This window comes from Schistocerca americana, chromosome 1 (genome assembly GCF_021461395.2).
Source record: "Schistocerca americana isolate TAMUIC-IGC-003095 chromosome 1, iqSchAmer2.1, whole genome shotgun sequence".
NCBI classification, from domain to species: domain Eukaryota; kingdom Metazoa; phylum Arthropoda; class Insecta; order Orthoptera; family Acrididae; genus Schistocerca; species Schistocerca americana.
In genome coordinates this window covers 1,107,126,649-1,107,141,553 of record NC_060119.1, presented here as the reverse complement: position 1 = coordinate 1,107,141,553, position 14,905 = coordinate 1,107,126,649, and positions in this window count along the sequence as shown.

The following is a 14,905-nucleotide window of genomic DNA, read 5'->3' as shown; positions in this document are numbered from 1 at the left end:
AGCAGCTGGTAAGAAAAACCGATACGTAACATTTGATTATACTTAGTTAACAATCCGATTACAGGTTGGGTTCGTATCTCCATCACAGAACTTCACATCATACACTTCATCTTTAAATGGATGCACACTTTGTCACTTCAGAATGGAGGTATATCAGACATCTTTCGTGGTTAGTTAACAGGGGCGAAAGGGTCATGATAGAAGTCCCGGTTTATTACAAAAATTGTCGTCTTTTATTTTCAAGTTTAGATCTGGTTACTGGTATTTGCAAAAATGTCAGTAATTCATGATTCTTCATGGCTAGTCATCAATATGATATGATTAGATTACATTACATTAGATCAATTCTTGTTTCATAGATCATGAATACGATATTTCGTAATGATGTGGAACGCGTCATTTGAATGAAAGATTTCTTTACATACCATGATTCAGTTTTTCACAACAATTTTAATGTTGTTGCATTAATTTGTTCTGAAAGCGGTGCTGATATTCAAGACCATAAAAGTGGGTTAAAAGCTGTGAGCTATCTGAAGAAGTTAACCTTGCATTACTGCACAACTGTTTCACCAGGTATCCAGTCTAGCTTACCAAATTCCCAACCAGACTAACATTAATTATAATCTTCTAGTACTCATCTTACAATAACCGGTGATATATATATATAAAAAGAAAATTTAAATAAGGAGAAATAAATCAGTTTATATTTGGACATCTATTTTAACATTGATCATTGTTCCGTTAAAATTTCACCATATCAAACTTGATTCATAACCAAACTGGTGTCTTATTTAGGATTGAGAAAATGTGACTTTTTAATCTTACGGAACACATCAAATATGGAGCCATGATTGGGAGACTGCATACAACACAGCATTCATAAAATAACACACGAAGAACGTTGAAACATATGCAAGAGGAAATTAACCACAACAAACCGATTCAATTTTCATCAAAAGAAGTTATGTTCGTAGCACAATCCTGTCCATCATGAAATTACCACACACTGGTATACTAAATTCATACTAACTCTCTGTGAAATCTTCCCGAAAAGAATAGCTGAGAGCTGCTTTGATGATTACACCACATGCTACACGTGGTCAACTTGGTTTACACAAAGAGCGTAACTCCACAATAATTTTGTTCATTAAAATAAATTACATCGAAATGCAATTTACAAAAGAAAAACCTCGAACTGGTTACTATCGTCTTACTATGAAACTGATGGGTCAAACAATTGTATAAGCACGTGGTACTGGTCCCACAAAGTACACCCCACGTGGGTTGAACATAAAGAAAAGTTGCTATATTGGAAAATATTGTCAAGACGAGACGTTATCTCACCCACATTCGCATTTAAGATGGATGATCTTAGTTAGAGTTACGAATCCTCAACACGTGGTTCCACTTTACTCACAAAGTAGTTACAAAGCAACAACTGGAAGATATTGTAAACTTCCCACTCGAATTTCACTGCGTTGCAATTTAAGATAACATAAGACATTTTAGATCTAAACCTTAAATAAAGATGATTAAATTTTCAGTTAGGCTGAACTTAAGAAATCGATTGTCCTACGGACTTAGCAGACACGCGCTTAGGCGGAGATCTTACCACTTCAGACGCTCGCCGCAGACAGACTGATTTGGGCTCCTACCGAGCGTGCTTAACAGATACAAACGGAAGTGACCAGAGAGGCAGCTTCCTATACCAACATGACAAGGGATGGACAGGACCATACTAAGAATAGAAAACTCTCTGCTTTTAGAAAGCGTAGCTACCTGTTCCGACGTTGGTCCTACTGTTCTCTAGCAGACACGCTTGTCTGCTACCATCAAGCATGCCCTAGAAATACATTTGCTCATTCATCCTCTCACACAGAAGGGAAGGGGGATGACAGTATCTCTCATTCATTTTGATTTTTATCTCTCTCTCTCTATCATACACACATTCTTTTTGTATTTTTATTTGTTTGTTGTGCTCGACTATCGGCGATGCACGAAAACGTCTGTGAATGAGTTTCTTAGTTTTGAGTACACTTACGAATCAAATATAAAAACAACTATTAGAGTTACTGATTTATGATGCTTAGTTTGCAGTCAGTTCTGAGTATTATTAGTAACTAGGCTCCAGTCTCTAAACCTAGTTACAGAAATGCGAATCAGATGCAGTACGTATTCCAGGCCGTGGCAGCCGCGACTTGAAGACACCAGCTATGGCCACTTCCCAGCCCGCTGTACGATCGCATCGGTTCGTCTTCTTCCTGCTTGTGCTGTAACTGAGATTTGGTCACAAGGCGACGTGTGTTTGGCAACTCTGTGATCTACGAGTTACTTCCTGGTGTGCACGGAATTAAGCCTCAAAGTTCACTTGATTTTACCAGTCATTTCCATTGAATAATCTGAGTTATTATCGCTTGAGGTGTAACAACAGATTGTAAATTTAGGCCAGGAAAGTCGTTGCACGTGGAAATCGCAACTAATCTCGTCATTTAAATAGTGGTTTACGAGTTCTAGCCACTATTGATCTCGTAAGAGGAAGCTAAGATATGTACTTCTTCGCCAGCTCGGTGGTAACGTGCTGACCTATGAAAAAGCATATGTTATGGTTCGCAGTTTCAGTCTCACTGACTGCACCGTTTTTATCCCTTCTGTGAAAGAGCTACAAGCAGTCAGATCAAACATCGATATGGAAATCGCAAGAAAATACTTTCGGCCCATAGTGCGATGGTGAAAAACCTACAATGCTGTACAACAGGTAACTCCTCTTCCCGGCGCTGACAAGCAAATTTTGGGTTTGTAGGAACACAAAACTTTATTTATGAAATGCCACATATGCACTGCACGACGTTTTCAACAAAGAGATAGCGCAATAGAGTAGATCAAGTGGAAAGAACTACTTCCTATTTAAATTTCTGCTTCCTACACTGTTAGCAGTTCAGTGTAGGTGGCAGTTTTGTGATTTTATTTCGGTGATTACAAAATAAAGTCAAATGTATGCACTGGGTAGCCGAGGCAGCTAGTTCATGGTGATTCGGCCAACCAAGTAAATGAATGTACTGAACATTCTGCAGATTACTGAAGGGAGGCTGTGTGTCAGAATTCTCAACCAGCGTGGCGCAACGGCGTTATGATAGAAAAATGAGCCACAGAGAAGAGGGTTTGGTGGTCTGTTGCACTAATGATACGCTTGTATATCTATGGTCTGGGTTCGATTCCAACTTCTGTCAATGATTTTTAGATAGGGAGAGACAGATTCCATTCTCTTCTGGCTACACCAAGTGAAGAAGATATAATGGCATTGTGGTCTGAAACTAACATTAAAAATGATATTCCTTCTCTACCAAGTAGACGTTAGGTTGAACCACAATAAAGTCTGGAGTGGGGACATGTAGAAACTCTGTCACCAGTAACATTTCTTATATTAGTTATTTATTTCTAGTGACGAAACAAACGCTATGTAGGCTCACAGGACAATTATTCCATCTTTTATCTGAGCTTCTGCATGTCGATAAAATTGGTTCTGAACTGGGAAAGCAACTCAGACCGTCCTTAACGCGCAATTTGATCCCTTCGTGACAATATAGCTCGGCTACAATTTGTTGTTTGTTCAAAACTGCAGATTCCTCAACATCTCCACATATTGCGCATGAATGGGTTCGAATCCTGGCCCGGCACTAAATATTTCATTATGTATTATCAAGGTCTAGCATGAGAACATCTATCTGCTGGTGGATAATAATTTTGATTTTTAATGTATTTTCATTCGTTGTCAACACTAACGATACGCGATGTTTTTGACTCCCAGTAAGACACAGATCTATTTGCGAGATCACTCAAGATGTTATTCCGAGCTGAAGAGAAATTCGGTAGCTGACGTCTCTTTGTGTGTAGCCAACAACGATATGTGTGGAGCTCTATTCCCCGTCAGCACTGAACTCTTCGTCATATTATTTCTAGTTGAAACATGCTCACATGTCGCTGCTGGTGCAACAAACCCATATTTAACGTTTGTTTTCTCTAGAATATAACAGCGATAGGTGCCGGGTTGGAGTCCTGGGAAGGAAAAAATTAATGTTTCGTCTCGTCATTTCAGTTAAAACATCTAGCTACTGCCGAGAAAATCCGATACGTTACAGTTGATTGTGCGTCGATATCTATCCGATTAGGTTCTGGGCTCGAATCCCTGTCCAACACAAAGCTTTACCTCACGGCAATTCAAGTAAGTTACTTGTGAAGAAGCAATATTTAAGACCTCTCGTAGTTCGTCAACAGGGACAATAGATGCTGGGTAGGAATTCGCGTCCGTTAAATGTACTTGCGTTATGCGATTTTAAGTTGATATTTGCTAACTTATACTGTCTAAAATCGAGGTATATCACTCTCTGTATGCCTAATCAGGTATGATTGTTAGTTTGCGTCAGTCACGAAATCTTTGCTTAGTCTACATGACCTGGGTTTGAATCCATATGCAGAACGAGACGGTTCGTCGTGTCATTTGAAGTTCGTACATATTCTCAACTAGCTGCTCATGAATAACTTAAATTTTTAATCTGATTTTGTGTTAAATAATAAGTACGGTATGTTACTTTGAAGAGGAAATCCTGAATACGACGAACTTACTACGTGCATTACCTATCTGACGTAATAATGAGAGTGGTAACATTTCAGGTATGTCATTTATTGTAATAAATGTGAGCTTACAAGCCCTAATGACAGTCTTATCTGTGATAATGTGTTCCCTGATATTTGTAGTATCGTGATATTACTTTACATCTTGAGTTATTGCGATACAGAGCAGTGTTTTCTAGCGGTGACTTGTTGGAACCATTTTCAATAGTCAAACGACTGTACCAAGGGGCGATTAGAGGACCTGCTAGACAGCTGCATTATGTGGGTTGCATGCGAATGAGGCGAAATGCAATTCAGGTCGTTCGGATACTTTTGAGCATGACTGTACAACCACAGTTGGGGTCACTTTATGCCCACTCTAAAAAGCTTTAAAAATCAAATTTTAAGCAGTTGTTGTTCACTTTTACTCGCAATGTACTTTCTGAAGAGATAGTGGTGTGTAAATAAGGTCCTGAACCTGAAAATGTTGAATGTGACATTCACTGGAGACAGTGGCATACGCTACTGACACTTAAAATTTTGGATTCAGTTTTACTGAAAAATTTAAAATATTTGTCGAATCTAGTAGATTATTCCATTAAAGACAGTAAATATTTTTTTTCAAAATTTTGAAATATAAAATAACAATAGATTACAATATTTTCAAAATGTGAGCACAAAGAACCCGACTCCCTCTTGATATCATGAAGAGTTACAGTATGACAGGCACGGAAGTCGTGGATTCACCGATCTACTTATTTACTTTCATGAGGGCTCTAAAAACTAATAAATAAAAAACGTTAGGTAGATTGTATGTTCTTTCAAGGCGATATTGTCGAATCATTTTGGGGTCAGAGCCCTTTCCTTGTCCGCGTTTGCTTCCTATCATGTAATAAAGAAATGTGGCTCTGCTTTGATAAAATATAATTTTTCCTGCTTTACCAGCCAGACTTGTTTCAGAGAAGTTTCTCCATCTTCAGTTATTTCTGCATCTAATCTCTGCAAGCCACAATTAAGTGCCCGCAAGAGGGCTCCTCGAACCACCTTCAAGCTATTTCTCTACCGTTCCAGTCTCGAACAGCGTGCGAGAAAAACGAATACTTAGATCTCTCCGTCCGAGCCCTGATTTATCTTAACTTATTACTGTGATCTTTCCCCCCTAAGTAGGTGGGTGCCAACAAAATATTTTTATATTCTGAGGAGAAAGCTCGTGATTAAAATTTCGTGAGAATATTCTGCCGCAACGAAGTGGGCTGACAAGAGTAGTGTAAGCAGACTCTTTAGTGCCCTGCTGCATTTTCTAAGTGTTCTCCCAATAACCAGCAGTCTTTTAATTTGCTTTACCCACGTCGTTATATGTATGAACATTCCAATTTCAGTTATTCATAATTGTAATCCCTAACTATTTGGTTGAATTTACAACCTTTAGATTTGTGTGACTGATCGTGTAACCGAAATTTAACGGATTCATTTTCGTACTGACTTGGATGACTTCACACTTTTCATGATTTAGACTAATTGCCACTTTTGGCACTACGCAGATATCTTCTCTGAATCGTTTTACTGTTTATTTTGATCATCTATTGACTTTATAAGACGGTAAATGACAGCATCATTTGGAAACATTTATTTCATTTATTTATTTCATTAACAGTACAAAGTAACCAACCGCCTTGAAATTTAAGGTGGGTCAGATGCTTCTAATTATGTCAGCAAAGACTAATTATTATTGCATTCTTATTGGTATGCAGTTGTTAACGCTATTTTAAATGATGTAAGGAACATAACACGTAAAATTTTCCCCAAACTTACAGAAAATTGAATTCTTAACAATTGTTAAAATGGTTCTATATAAATTGTTTGGCTTAGTTGAGGAGAATATAACTTATATAATGCAAAGGACAAAAAATCTAAGAGGGATATTCAGATTGTCTCATGAATCCTTTATGTAGATCAGGAATAGCAGAGGCCCTTAAGACTTCCTTGGGGAACGTCAGTTATTACTTTTATTATACTCGATGACGTTCCGTAAACTACTTTGAACTGTGATCTTTATCACAGGAAATCTCGAGACCAGTCGCACATTTCAGACGACACTCAACAGGCACGCAATTTGATTAGAAGTCGCTTGTGAGGAACGGTGTCAAAAACTTTCTGGAAGTCTAAAAACATGGAATTAGTTTGACATTCTCTGTCAATAGCACTCACAAAGATTGGTTGGTTGGTTGGTTTGTGCAAGGAGACCAGACAGCGAGGTCATCGGTCTCATCGGATGAGGGAAGGACGGGGAAGGAAGTCGGCCGTGCCCTTTTGAAAGGAACCATCCCGGCATTTGCCTGGAGCGATTTAGGGAAATCACGGAAAACCTAAATCAGGATGGCCGGACGCGGGATTGAACCGTCGTCCTCCCGAATGCGAGTCCAGTGTCTAACCACTGCGCCACCTCGCTCGGTACTCATAAAGAGCTAGTATTGTTACATAAGAACGATATTTTTAAAATCCGTGTTCGCTGTTTGTCAATAAATCGATTTCTTCGAGGTAATTCATAATGTTCGAACACATTACATGTTCCAAAATTCTACTGCAAATCGACGTTAACGGTACGGGTATGTAATTCAACGTATTACTCCTATTTCTTTCTCTTGGATATTGGTGTGACTTGTGCAAGTATCCTGCCTAATTTAGGCGCGGATGTTTCGACGACAGAGCGGTTGAATATGATTGCTAAATATGAAGCTATTGTACCAGCATGCTCTGAAAGGAACCTCACTGGTATACAATCTGGACCGGAGGCCTTGCCTTTCTTTAATGATCTAAGCCACTTTGCTACAATGAGGATATCTACTTCTAAGTTACTCATGTTGTTAGCTGTTCTTGAAACGAATTTTGGAGTATTTACTTCGTCTTCTTTGGTGAAGGAGTTTCGGAAAACCATCTTTAGTAACTTTGCTTTAGTGGTATCAGTGACACCACCATTGTTATCGCGCAGTGAAGGTATTGATTGTGTCTCTTTGGATTTTCTGCCAGAATTCGAGACAGAGTTTCGTTGTGGACACTATTAAAAGCCTCTCGCACTGAAGTTCGCGCTAAGTTTTGAACTTCTGTAAAAATTTGCCATCTTGAGGGGAGGGGGAGGGTTGTGTTCTTTTAAATTTGGAATGCTTTATTCGCTGCTTATGCAACAGCGTTCTTAACTGTTTTGTGTACCAAAGGCTATCAGTACCATCTCTTTTTAATTTATTTGGTGTACTGTATATCTCTCAATTGCCGTCGAAACTATTTCTCTGCGTTTAAACCACATCTGGTCTGCGCTTACATAGATTGGAAAGAGTGGTGACTGTATTAGGAATGCATTAAGCGAATGCTTATCTGCATTTTAAATTGAAGTATTTTGCGTTTATTTTTGGTCGGTTTAGATGCTACGGCATTCATTCTAGCTACAACAGCCTTGTGGTCAGTAATCCATGTATCTGTCATGATGCTCCATATTTGCTCACGATTATTTGTTGCTAATAGGTCAAGTATATTTTCGCAACCGTTTTCACTTCGAGTGGGCTCCTGAACTAGTTGTTCAAAATAATGACTTTAAACATGTATTTTCGCCAACATATCGAAGATAGATTGAAGTCACCACCAACTGTAATTGTATAAATTATATCATTGATTATATTATTATTACATACGGGTGACAAGTCTGTCTGGTATTTGAAGCACAGTTACAATTATTGCCTTCCAGTATGTCACTTTTTTGTAGAGCTCGCGTTTTCGTGCTTCCGCTGGGTGTTTGAGTGAAGCTTCCTAACACACCCTGTTTCACTGTTTGTGTGATGGTCGCTTTTTCACACAAACAGTGAAACAGTGTGTGTTAGGAAGCTTCACTCAAAAACTCTGTGGAAACACGAAAACGCGAGGTCTACAAGAATGACATACTCGAATGCAATAATTGTACCTGTGTAGATATATCAAACAGACTTGTCACCAAAATGAAATAATAAGACACTAAATAAAACCCACTGAAGATGGAGAAACTTCTCCGAAATACACTACTGGTCATTAAAATTGCTACACCAAGAAGAAATGCAGATGATAAACGGGTATTCGTTGGACAAATATATTATACTAGAACTGACATGTGACTACATTTTCACGCAATTTGGGTGCGTAGATCCTGAGAAATCAGTACCCAGAACAACCACCTCTGGCTGTAATAACGGCCTTGATACGCCTGGGTATTGAGTTAAACAGAGCTTGCATGGCGTGTACAGGTACAGCTGCCCATGTAGCTTCAACACGATATCACAGTTCATCAAGAGTAGTGACTGGCGTATTGTGACGAGCCAGTTGCTCGGCCACCATTGACCAGACGTTTTCAACTGTGCGTTCACCACGATGTTGCCAAACACGGATGCGACCATCATGATGCTGTAAACAGAACCTGGATCCATCCGAAAAAATGTTTTACCATTCATGCACCCAGGTTCGTCGTTGAGTACACCACCGCAGGCGCTCCTGTCTGTGATGATGCAGCGCCGAGGGTAACCGCAGCCATGGTCTCCGAGCTGATAGTCCATGCTGCTGCAAACGTCGTCGAACTGTTCGTGCAGATGGTTGTTGTCTTGCAAACGTCCCCATCTGTTGACTCAGGGATCGAGACGTGGCTGCACGATCCCTTAAGGCCATGCGGATAAGATGCCTCTCATATCGACTGCTAGTGATACGAGGCCGTTGGGATCCAGCACGGCGTTCCGTATTATCCTCCTGAGCCCACCGATTCCATATTCTGCTAACAGTAATTGGCTCTCGACCAACGCGAGCAGCAATATCGCGATACGATAAACCGCAATTGCGATAGGCTACAATCCGACCTTTATCAAAGTCGGAAACGTGATGGTAGGCATTTCCCCTCCTTACACGAGGCATCACAACAACGTTTGACCAGGCAACGCCGGTCAACTGCTGTTTGTGTATGAGAAATCGGTTGGAAACTTTCTTCATGTCAGCACGTTGTAGGTGTCGCCACTGGCGCCAACCTTGTGTGAATGGTCTGAAAAGCTAATCATTTGCATATCACAGCATCATCTTCGTGTCGGTTAAATTTCGCGTCTGTAGCACGTCATCTTCGTGGTGTAGCAGTTTAAATGGCCAGTAATGTATTTATGAGTAGCAATACAAGAAAAACTGTAGTTGTTCAAGGGAGAGCCACAGTTCCTTATTAAGATGCTGTTATTTAACACGCAAACGTTTGAGGTAACTGGAGAGCTGCCTGAACTTGTTGGGAGACCAGGTCGTTACTGCCACACCCCAGCTGATGCCAGCACACGTGCATCCACAGGGTGGGGGGCTCGGCTTCACGACCTCTGTAAATAATCCACCGCAGACCGTGCCACGTGGCGGCCGCTCCATGCATTACGAATTGACGATCGGCAGCCGGCAGCTTCCACGTGGCGCTACCAACGCCGCCGCCGCTGCTGCCGCCACAACGTAGAGGTGGAGCCTCTTTACTCGAATACTTCGTGGGATGGCGCGTTACGAATGAATCACAGATGTGAAAACACTGCATGTTCTGTGTATTACCGTCAAATTATTTTTAATGCGATATAAGGCAAGGTCTCTTGTGGCTGCATTTACAGGTCGAATGGGAAGAGAACAGTTCAAAAATGTTCAAATGTGTGTGAACTCTTATGGGACTTAGCTGCTAAGGTCATCAGTCCCAAAGCTTACACACAACCTAAATTATCCTAAGGACAAACACACACACCCATGTCCGAGGGAGGACTCCAACCTCCGCCGGGACCAGCCACACATTCCGTGACTGCAGCCCCCCCAGACCGCTCGGCTAATCCCGGGCGGCAGAGAACAGTTAACTATACATCTCAATGTCAGCTATTATAAACGAAAGTTTATTTTCAAGGTCTCTGTGGAGTGATCTGAAGAGGCCTGAATCGAAAACTAGTTTTCAGATTTTTACAAAATTGTTAAAGCTTTCGTGGCCACTTGTTGACAAACTGCCTATTGGCTTCTGTCTCGGGTTCTTCGGCCGACGTTCATCTAATGATTTTTCTGACGTTTCGCCAGCACGAGTGGCTGGGATTGTCAAAGCTTCACCCTCCATTGCCGGTGGTGAACTGGAGCCGAGCTCGCGGCCGCAGACTATATGTACCTGGCGCGCCAACGTCCGAGGGCTTCTCCGCGGTCATTTCCAGTGCGGTTCTCCTCTTGCTACCTGCGACGGTCGTTCGCTGCAGTACGGGAAGCCAGGATCCGTTTACCTTAAGGCTTTCCTCTTTCTTGTTGAAACTGTTCGCGTGTTTTTGTATTTCTACAGCTTCTCCGAACAAGCGCGTGTGATAGTGCTTCTCTACAGCCAGAACTTCCGTGTCGGCATATTTATTACGTGGTCGGTCTCATTCAGTGTGTGCTCTTCCACGGCCGATTTCTCCACCTGCCCCAACCTGCAATGTCGCTTATGCTCTTTGATCCTGGTGTTAATAGATCGTCCAGTCATTCCGACATAAACTTTTCCGCATGTGCATGGTATACGGTATATTCCCGACATTGCAAGTGGGTCTCTTTTCTCCTTCAGATTTTTGTAAATGATTTTTCGTTACATACTAACTATCCTCTGTCAGTTGTCTAGAAGATTATATTTTTCAGCAATTTAATTATACGCCCTGTCGGGTGAAGAATCTATGCCCATTTCAACGACCCTTCTTTGTATTTGTCCCATAATGCCTCCTTCCAGTCTGACATAATATACTTTCTACAATCCAGTGAAGTGCTCCAGTGTAGGTCATACAAATGTTTTGATAAGCGATTTATTTTATAGACGCACAGCAGTTTTTCAGTATTTCCTCAATGTTTTAGATATAAAGAACTGTATTTTGGAGTTGGTATTGGTAACACAAACTACAGTCATTTTTGTTTGTATAAAATCTTAGAAATGAAGTGTCAGTTTATTCCGGTATTTTTTGAAGTCGTCAGTCTTTCGCCCCTTATTTCTGCTGATCTCCACTTTTTGCTCTCTTCTGCTATCTTTTCGCCTCTATGTAAATGTAACTTCCTTCTTCCATAATCGGTTTCGCATATTCTAGTCTTGGTCCGCCCTTAATATTTCTAACAAATAGCAATCCTTCCAGCGCTAGATGAACTATTTTTGAATACTGAAACAGATCTGTCAGTAACATGTCCGTTGATATTATGAATAGACAACCATACATGTCAATGTACTGGAACTCCGCGACAGCTACGGTCGCAGGTTCGAATCCTGCTTCGGGAATGGATGTGTGTGTCGTCCTTAGGTTAGTTAGGTTTAAGTAGTTCTAAGTTCTAGGGGACTGATGACCTCAGAAGTTAAGTCCCATAGTGCTCAGAGCCATTTGAAGCATTTTTTTTTTGTCAGTGTACTACCCTGTATTATTTCACTGCTCATTATTAGTTATTCTACGTTGTGGCAAGTCCAGGCCACGTCTTCTTATCTTTCGCTATTCTCTTTACTTTCACATAATTTTCGTTTTTCTTCCGGACATTGTCCTTTTGGTGTCTTCTTCTTCCTAACCCTCTCTTTCTCTTTACCATCTCTTAGCACTTACTTCTCAATCTGCGGCCTACCCAACTTGCCTTTTTTCACTATGATGTCTAAAAGGTTTTAGTTCTCGCCAGCTCTTTTCAACAACTCTTCGTTCCGCACCTGTATTCCCTAATCACACTTTCTAATTTTCCAGTGCATCTAGCTTTAATTCCTCATCTTTTCGTAATGTCCAAGTCTATGCGTCACGTAAAGCTATTGTCGTGTCCTTAGCGGAAAGCCAGGCCCTGAAAAAAATACTGAAAGCAACAAAAGTAAAGACAAAGTTAGGCATCGCAGCAAGTAACACAGTCGGGCCAGAAGCGCGACAAGGGGCGTGTAAAATAAAATTAATGATGGAAGGTCCTTGGCGATAAAGAAATAAGTAATGTGACAGAATTTATGAGAAAAGGTCCTTAGATGACAAAGGAATGCATAGGGTGACATAATCAATAAGGCAAGATCATTAGGAAATAAAGACATAAGTGATGTGACAGAATTAATCAAGGAAGATATTTAAACAATAAAGGGGTAAGAAATGAGACAGAGCGGAAGCTGCGAGAGAGACAGAGAGAGGGCTCATGTTGGAGAATACTCTACATCACGAGAAGTCAATGAATGGCCTAGGGTATAGTCCGAGACCATATGTGCAAAGCCTCCCTACCCCTTCCAATCAGCCTGTGAAGAACTGCTGAAGATTAACACAGCAGGGTAGCTAATGGGGCGATGTGAAGCCCTTCAAGATTATGTTATGTCTGGGACAAGTGAGATCGAATGGGAAAACGAGACAAAACCCATGTACCAATCATTCAAAGGCAGTTAGTTACCAGCAGTTAGTAGATAGTCAGTAAGGGAATTAAATGTCGGAGCCAGTAAGAAGCAGTTCGGAACAAATGGAGCAACAGGCTGGAGTCACTGGGAACAAATTAGTTAGCTACAGTGCTCTGCTGATCTCAGATTTCATGTGAAATTATCATTAGGGTGACTGGTACGAGAACACAAGGGGAAATCTTGAAAAATATGTTAGTTTTATGAATATTATAGCTCGAAGAATAAGAGTTGTTAAGTCCATATACCACTTACTGTCTTTTAATAGATCTTTTGGGAACATTTTGATGTTAGCTTTCGGTTACACACTTTTTCTGAATTTTATTTTGTGATGTAAGTGAAATAAATATTGTAAATTATTTATGTACAGCAAAAGTACAGATATCTCGAAATAAAAAAAAGAAGCTTCATATTTTTCTTCTAGTTGTTCCTACTATTAACTCCAAAGCAAACCTTTAAATAGGGTTGCTATCGTAAATTATGTTTCAAACAAATTTTAATTATGTTTACCAAACATTTCAGTGGCTTGGAAGTCGAGGGGAGAGAAGGAAAGGAAAAGAAAGGGAAGGAACTATTGATGTCAGCTGTATCGGGCTTGTTGTGGAATCGCCAGTGACGAGTGAAAATGTGTGCTCGACTGGGATTCGAACCCGAGATCCTCTGCTTGGGTCGACTACTGCGCCACCCAGATGCAGTGTTTATCACAACTGCGTGGACCATATTGGCGTTCCTGTCGGCCGACCAACACTCCCATCTAGAGCCACATATCCGCAGACGCGGTCTATGTCGCCCATGCTCTCCACTTGGAGTTTCTCACAGATGGTCAAACGTAACTGTGCATCCGCACTGAAGGCTGAGTCTTCGTTGCCCCTCAAGGTGAATCAATTATATATATGAATGCTTGGTGTCTGTTCTTTCGGACATGTCCAAAAGAACAGACACCAAAGCATTCATATATGAACATTTTAAATGACTAACAAATTGTTTTTCTTTAAAAAGTCTTTAATTTTCAAATGTAAGTTATAAGAATGGCCTACATTTTATTTACATATGTTTTAAAACAGCATAGAAAACTTCAACTCTCCATTTTTAATAGTTTTTAACGAATGTATGCCATAACTTGCAAATATGAAACTTCAAGAAATTCAAGTCAAACGTAAAACCTGTTTCTCTACCTAAACTCCATAACACTAATACACCCTAAATTCGTAGTCATCTCGTTTCTGATGAAGTTGTTTCTCCTTTTCCTTTTTTATAATTAATCTTCTTATTTTTACATCTTTGGTCGCTTCCAACGCTGATATCTCTGCTTCAAAGAGTCACCTAACATCAGTGGCAGTATACAGCCTACCAGACACCTCCATCAGTTCCATAACCTTATACCTTGACAATGAACCATCACTGGAACAGAGCAGAGCCTCCAGTACGCCTATATTGGGGTTTTAAGTCTACCATAATTGTGTCACTAAGATCCCTAAAAATGGGTTTTACAACTTCTATTATAGCAAATGGCAAAGAATACAGGTGGTTGTAGTTCCTTCTGATAATCGCTCCGTGATCACTGCATGATATGGGTTAAAAAAAAAATAAATGGCTCTGAGCACTATGGGACTTAACTTCTGAGGTCATCAGTCCCCAAGAACTTAGAACTACTTAAACCTAACTAACCTAAGGACATCATACACATCCATGCCCGAGGCTGGATTCGAACCTGCGACCGTAGTGGTCGCCCGGTTCCAGACTGTAGTGCCTAGAACCGCTCGGCCAACCCCGGTCGGCATGGGTTTTCACCTATGGATGTTTTATGAAACAAGGATTCCTTTACTGACTTTCTCATAGAACATAATTTGAGATATTTTAAGAGATTTTGACTACTATTAAAATACATACAAAATTTTCTGAATT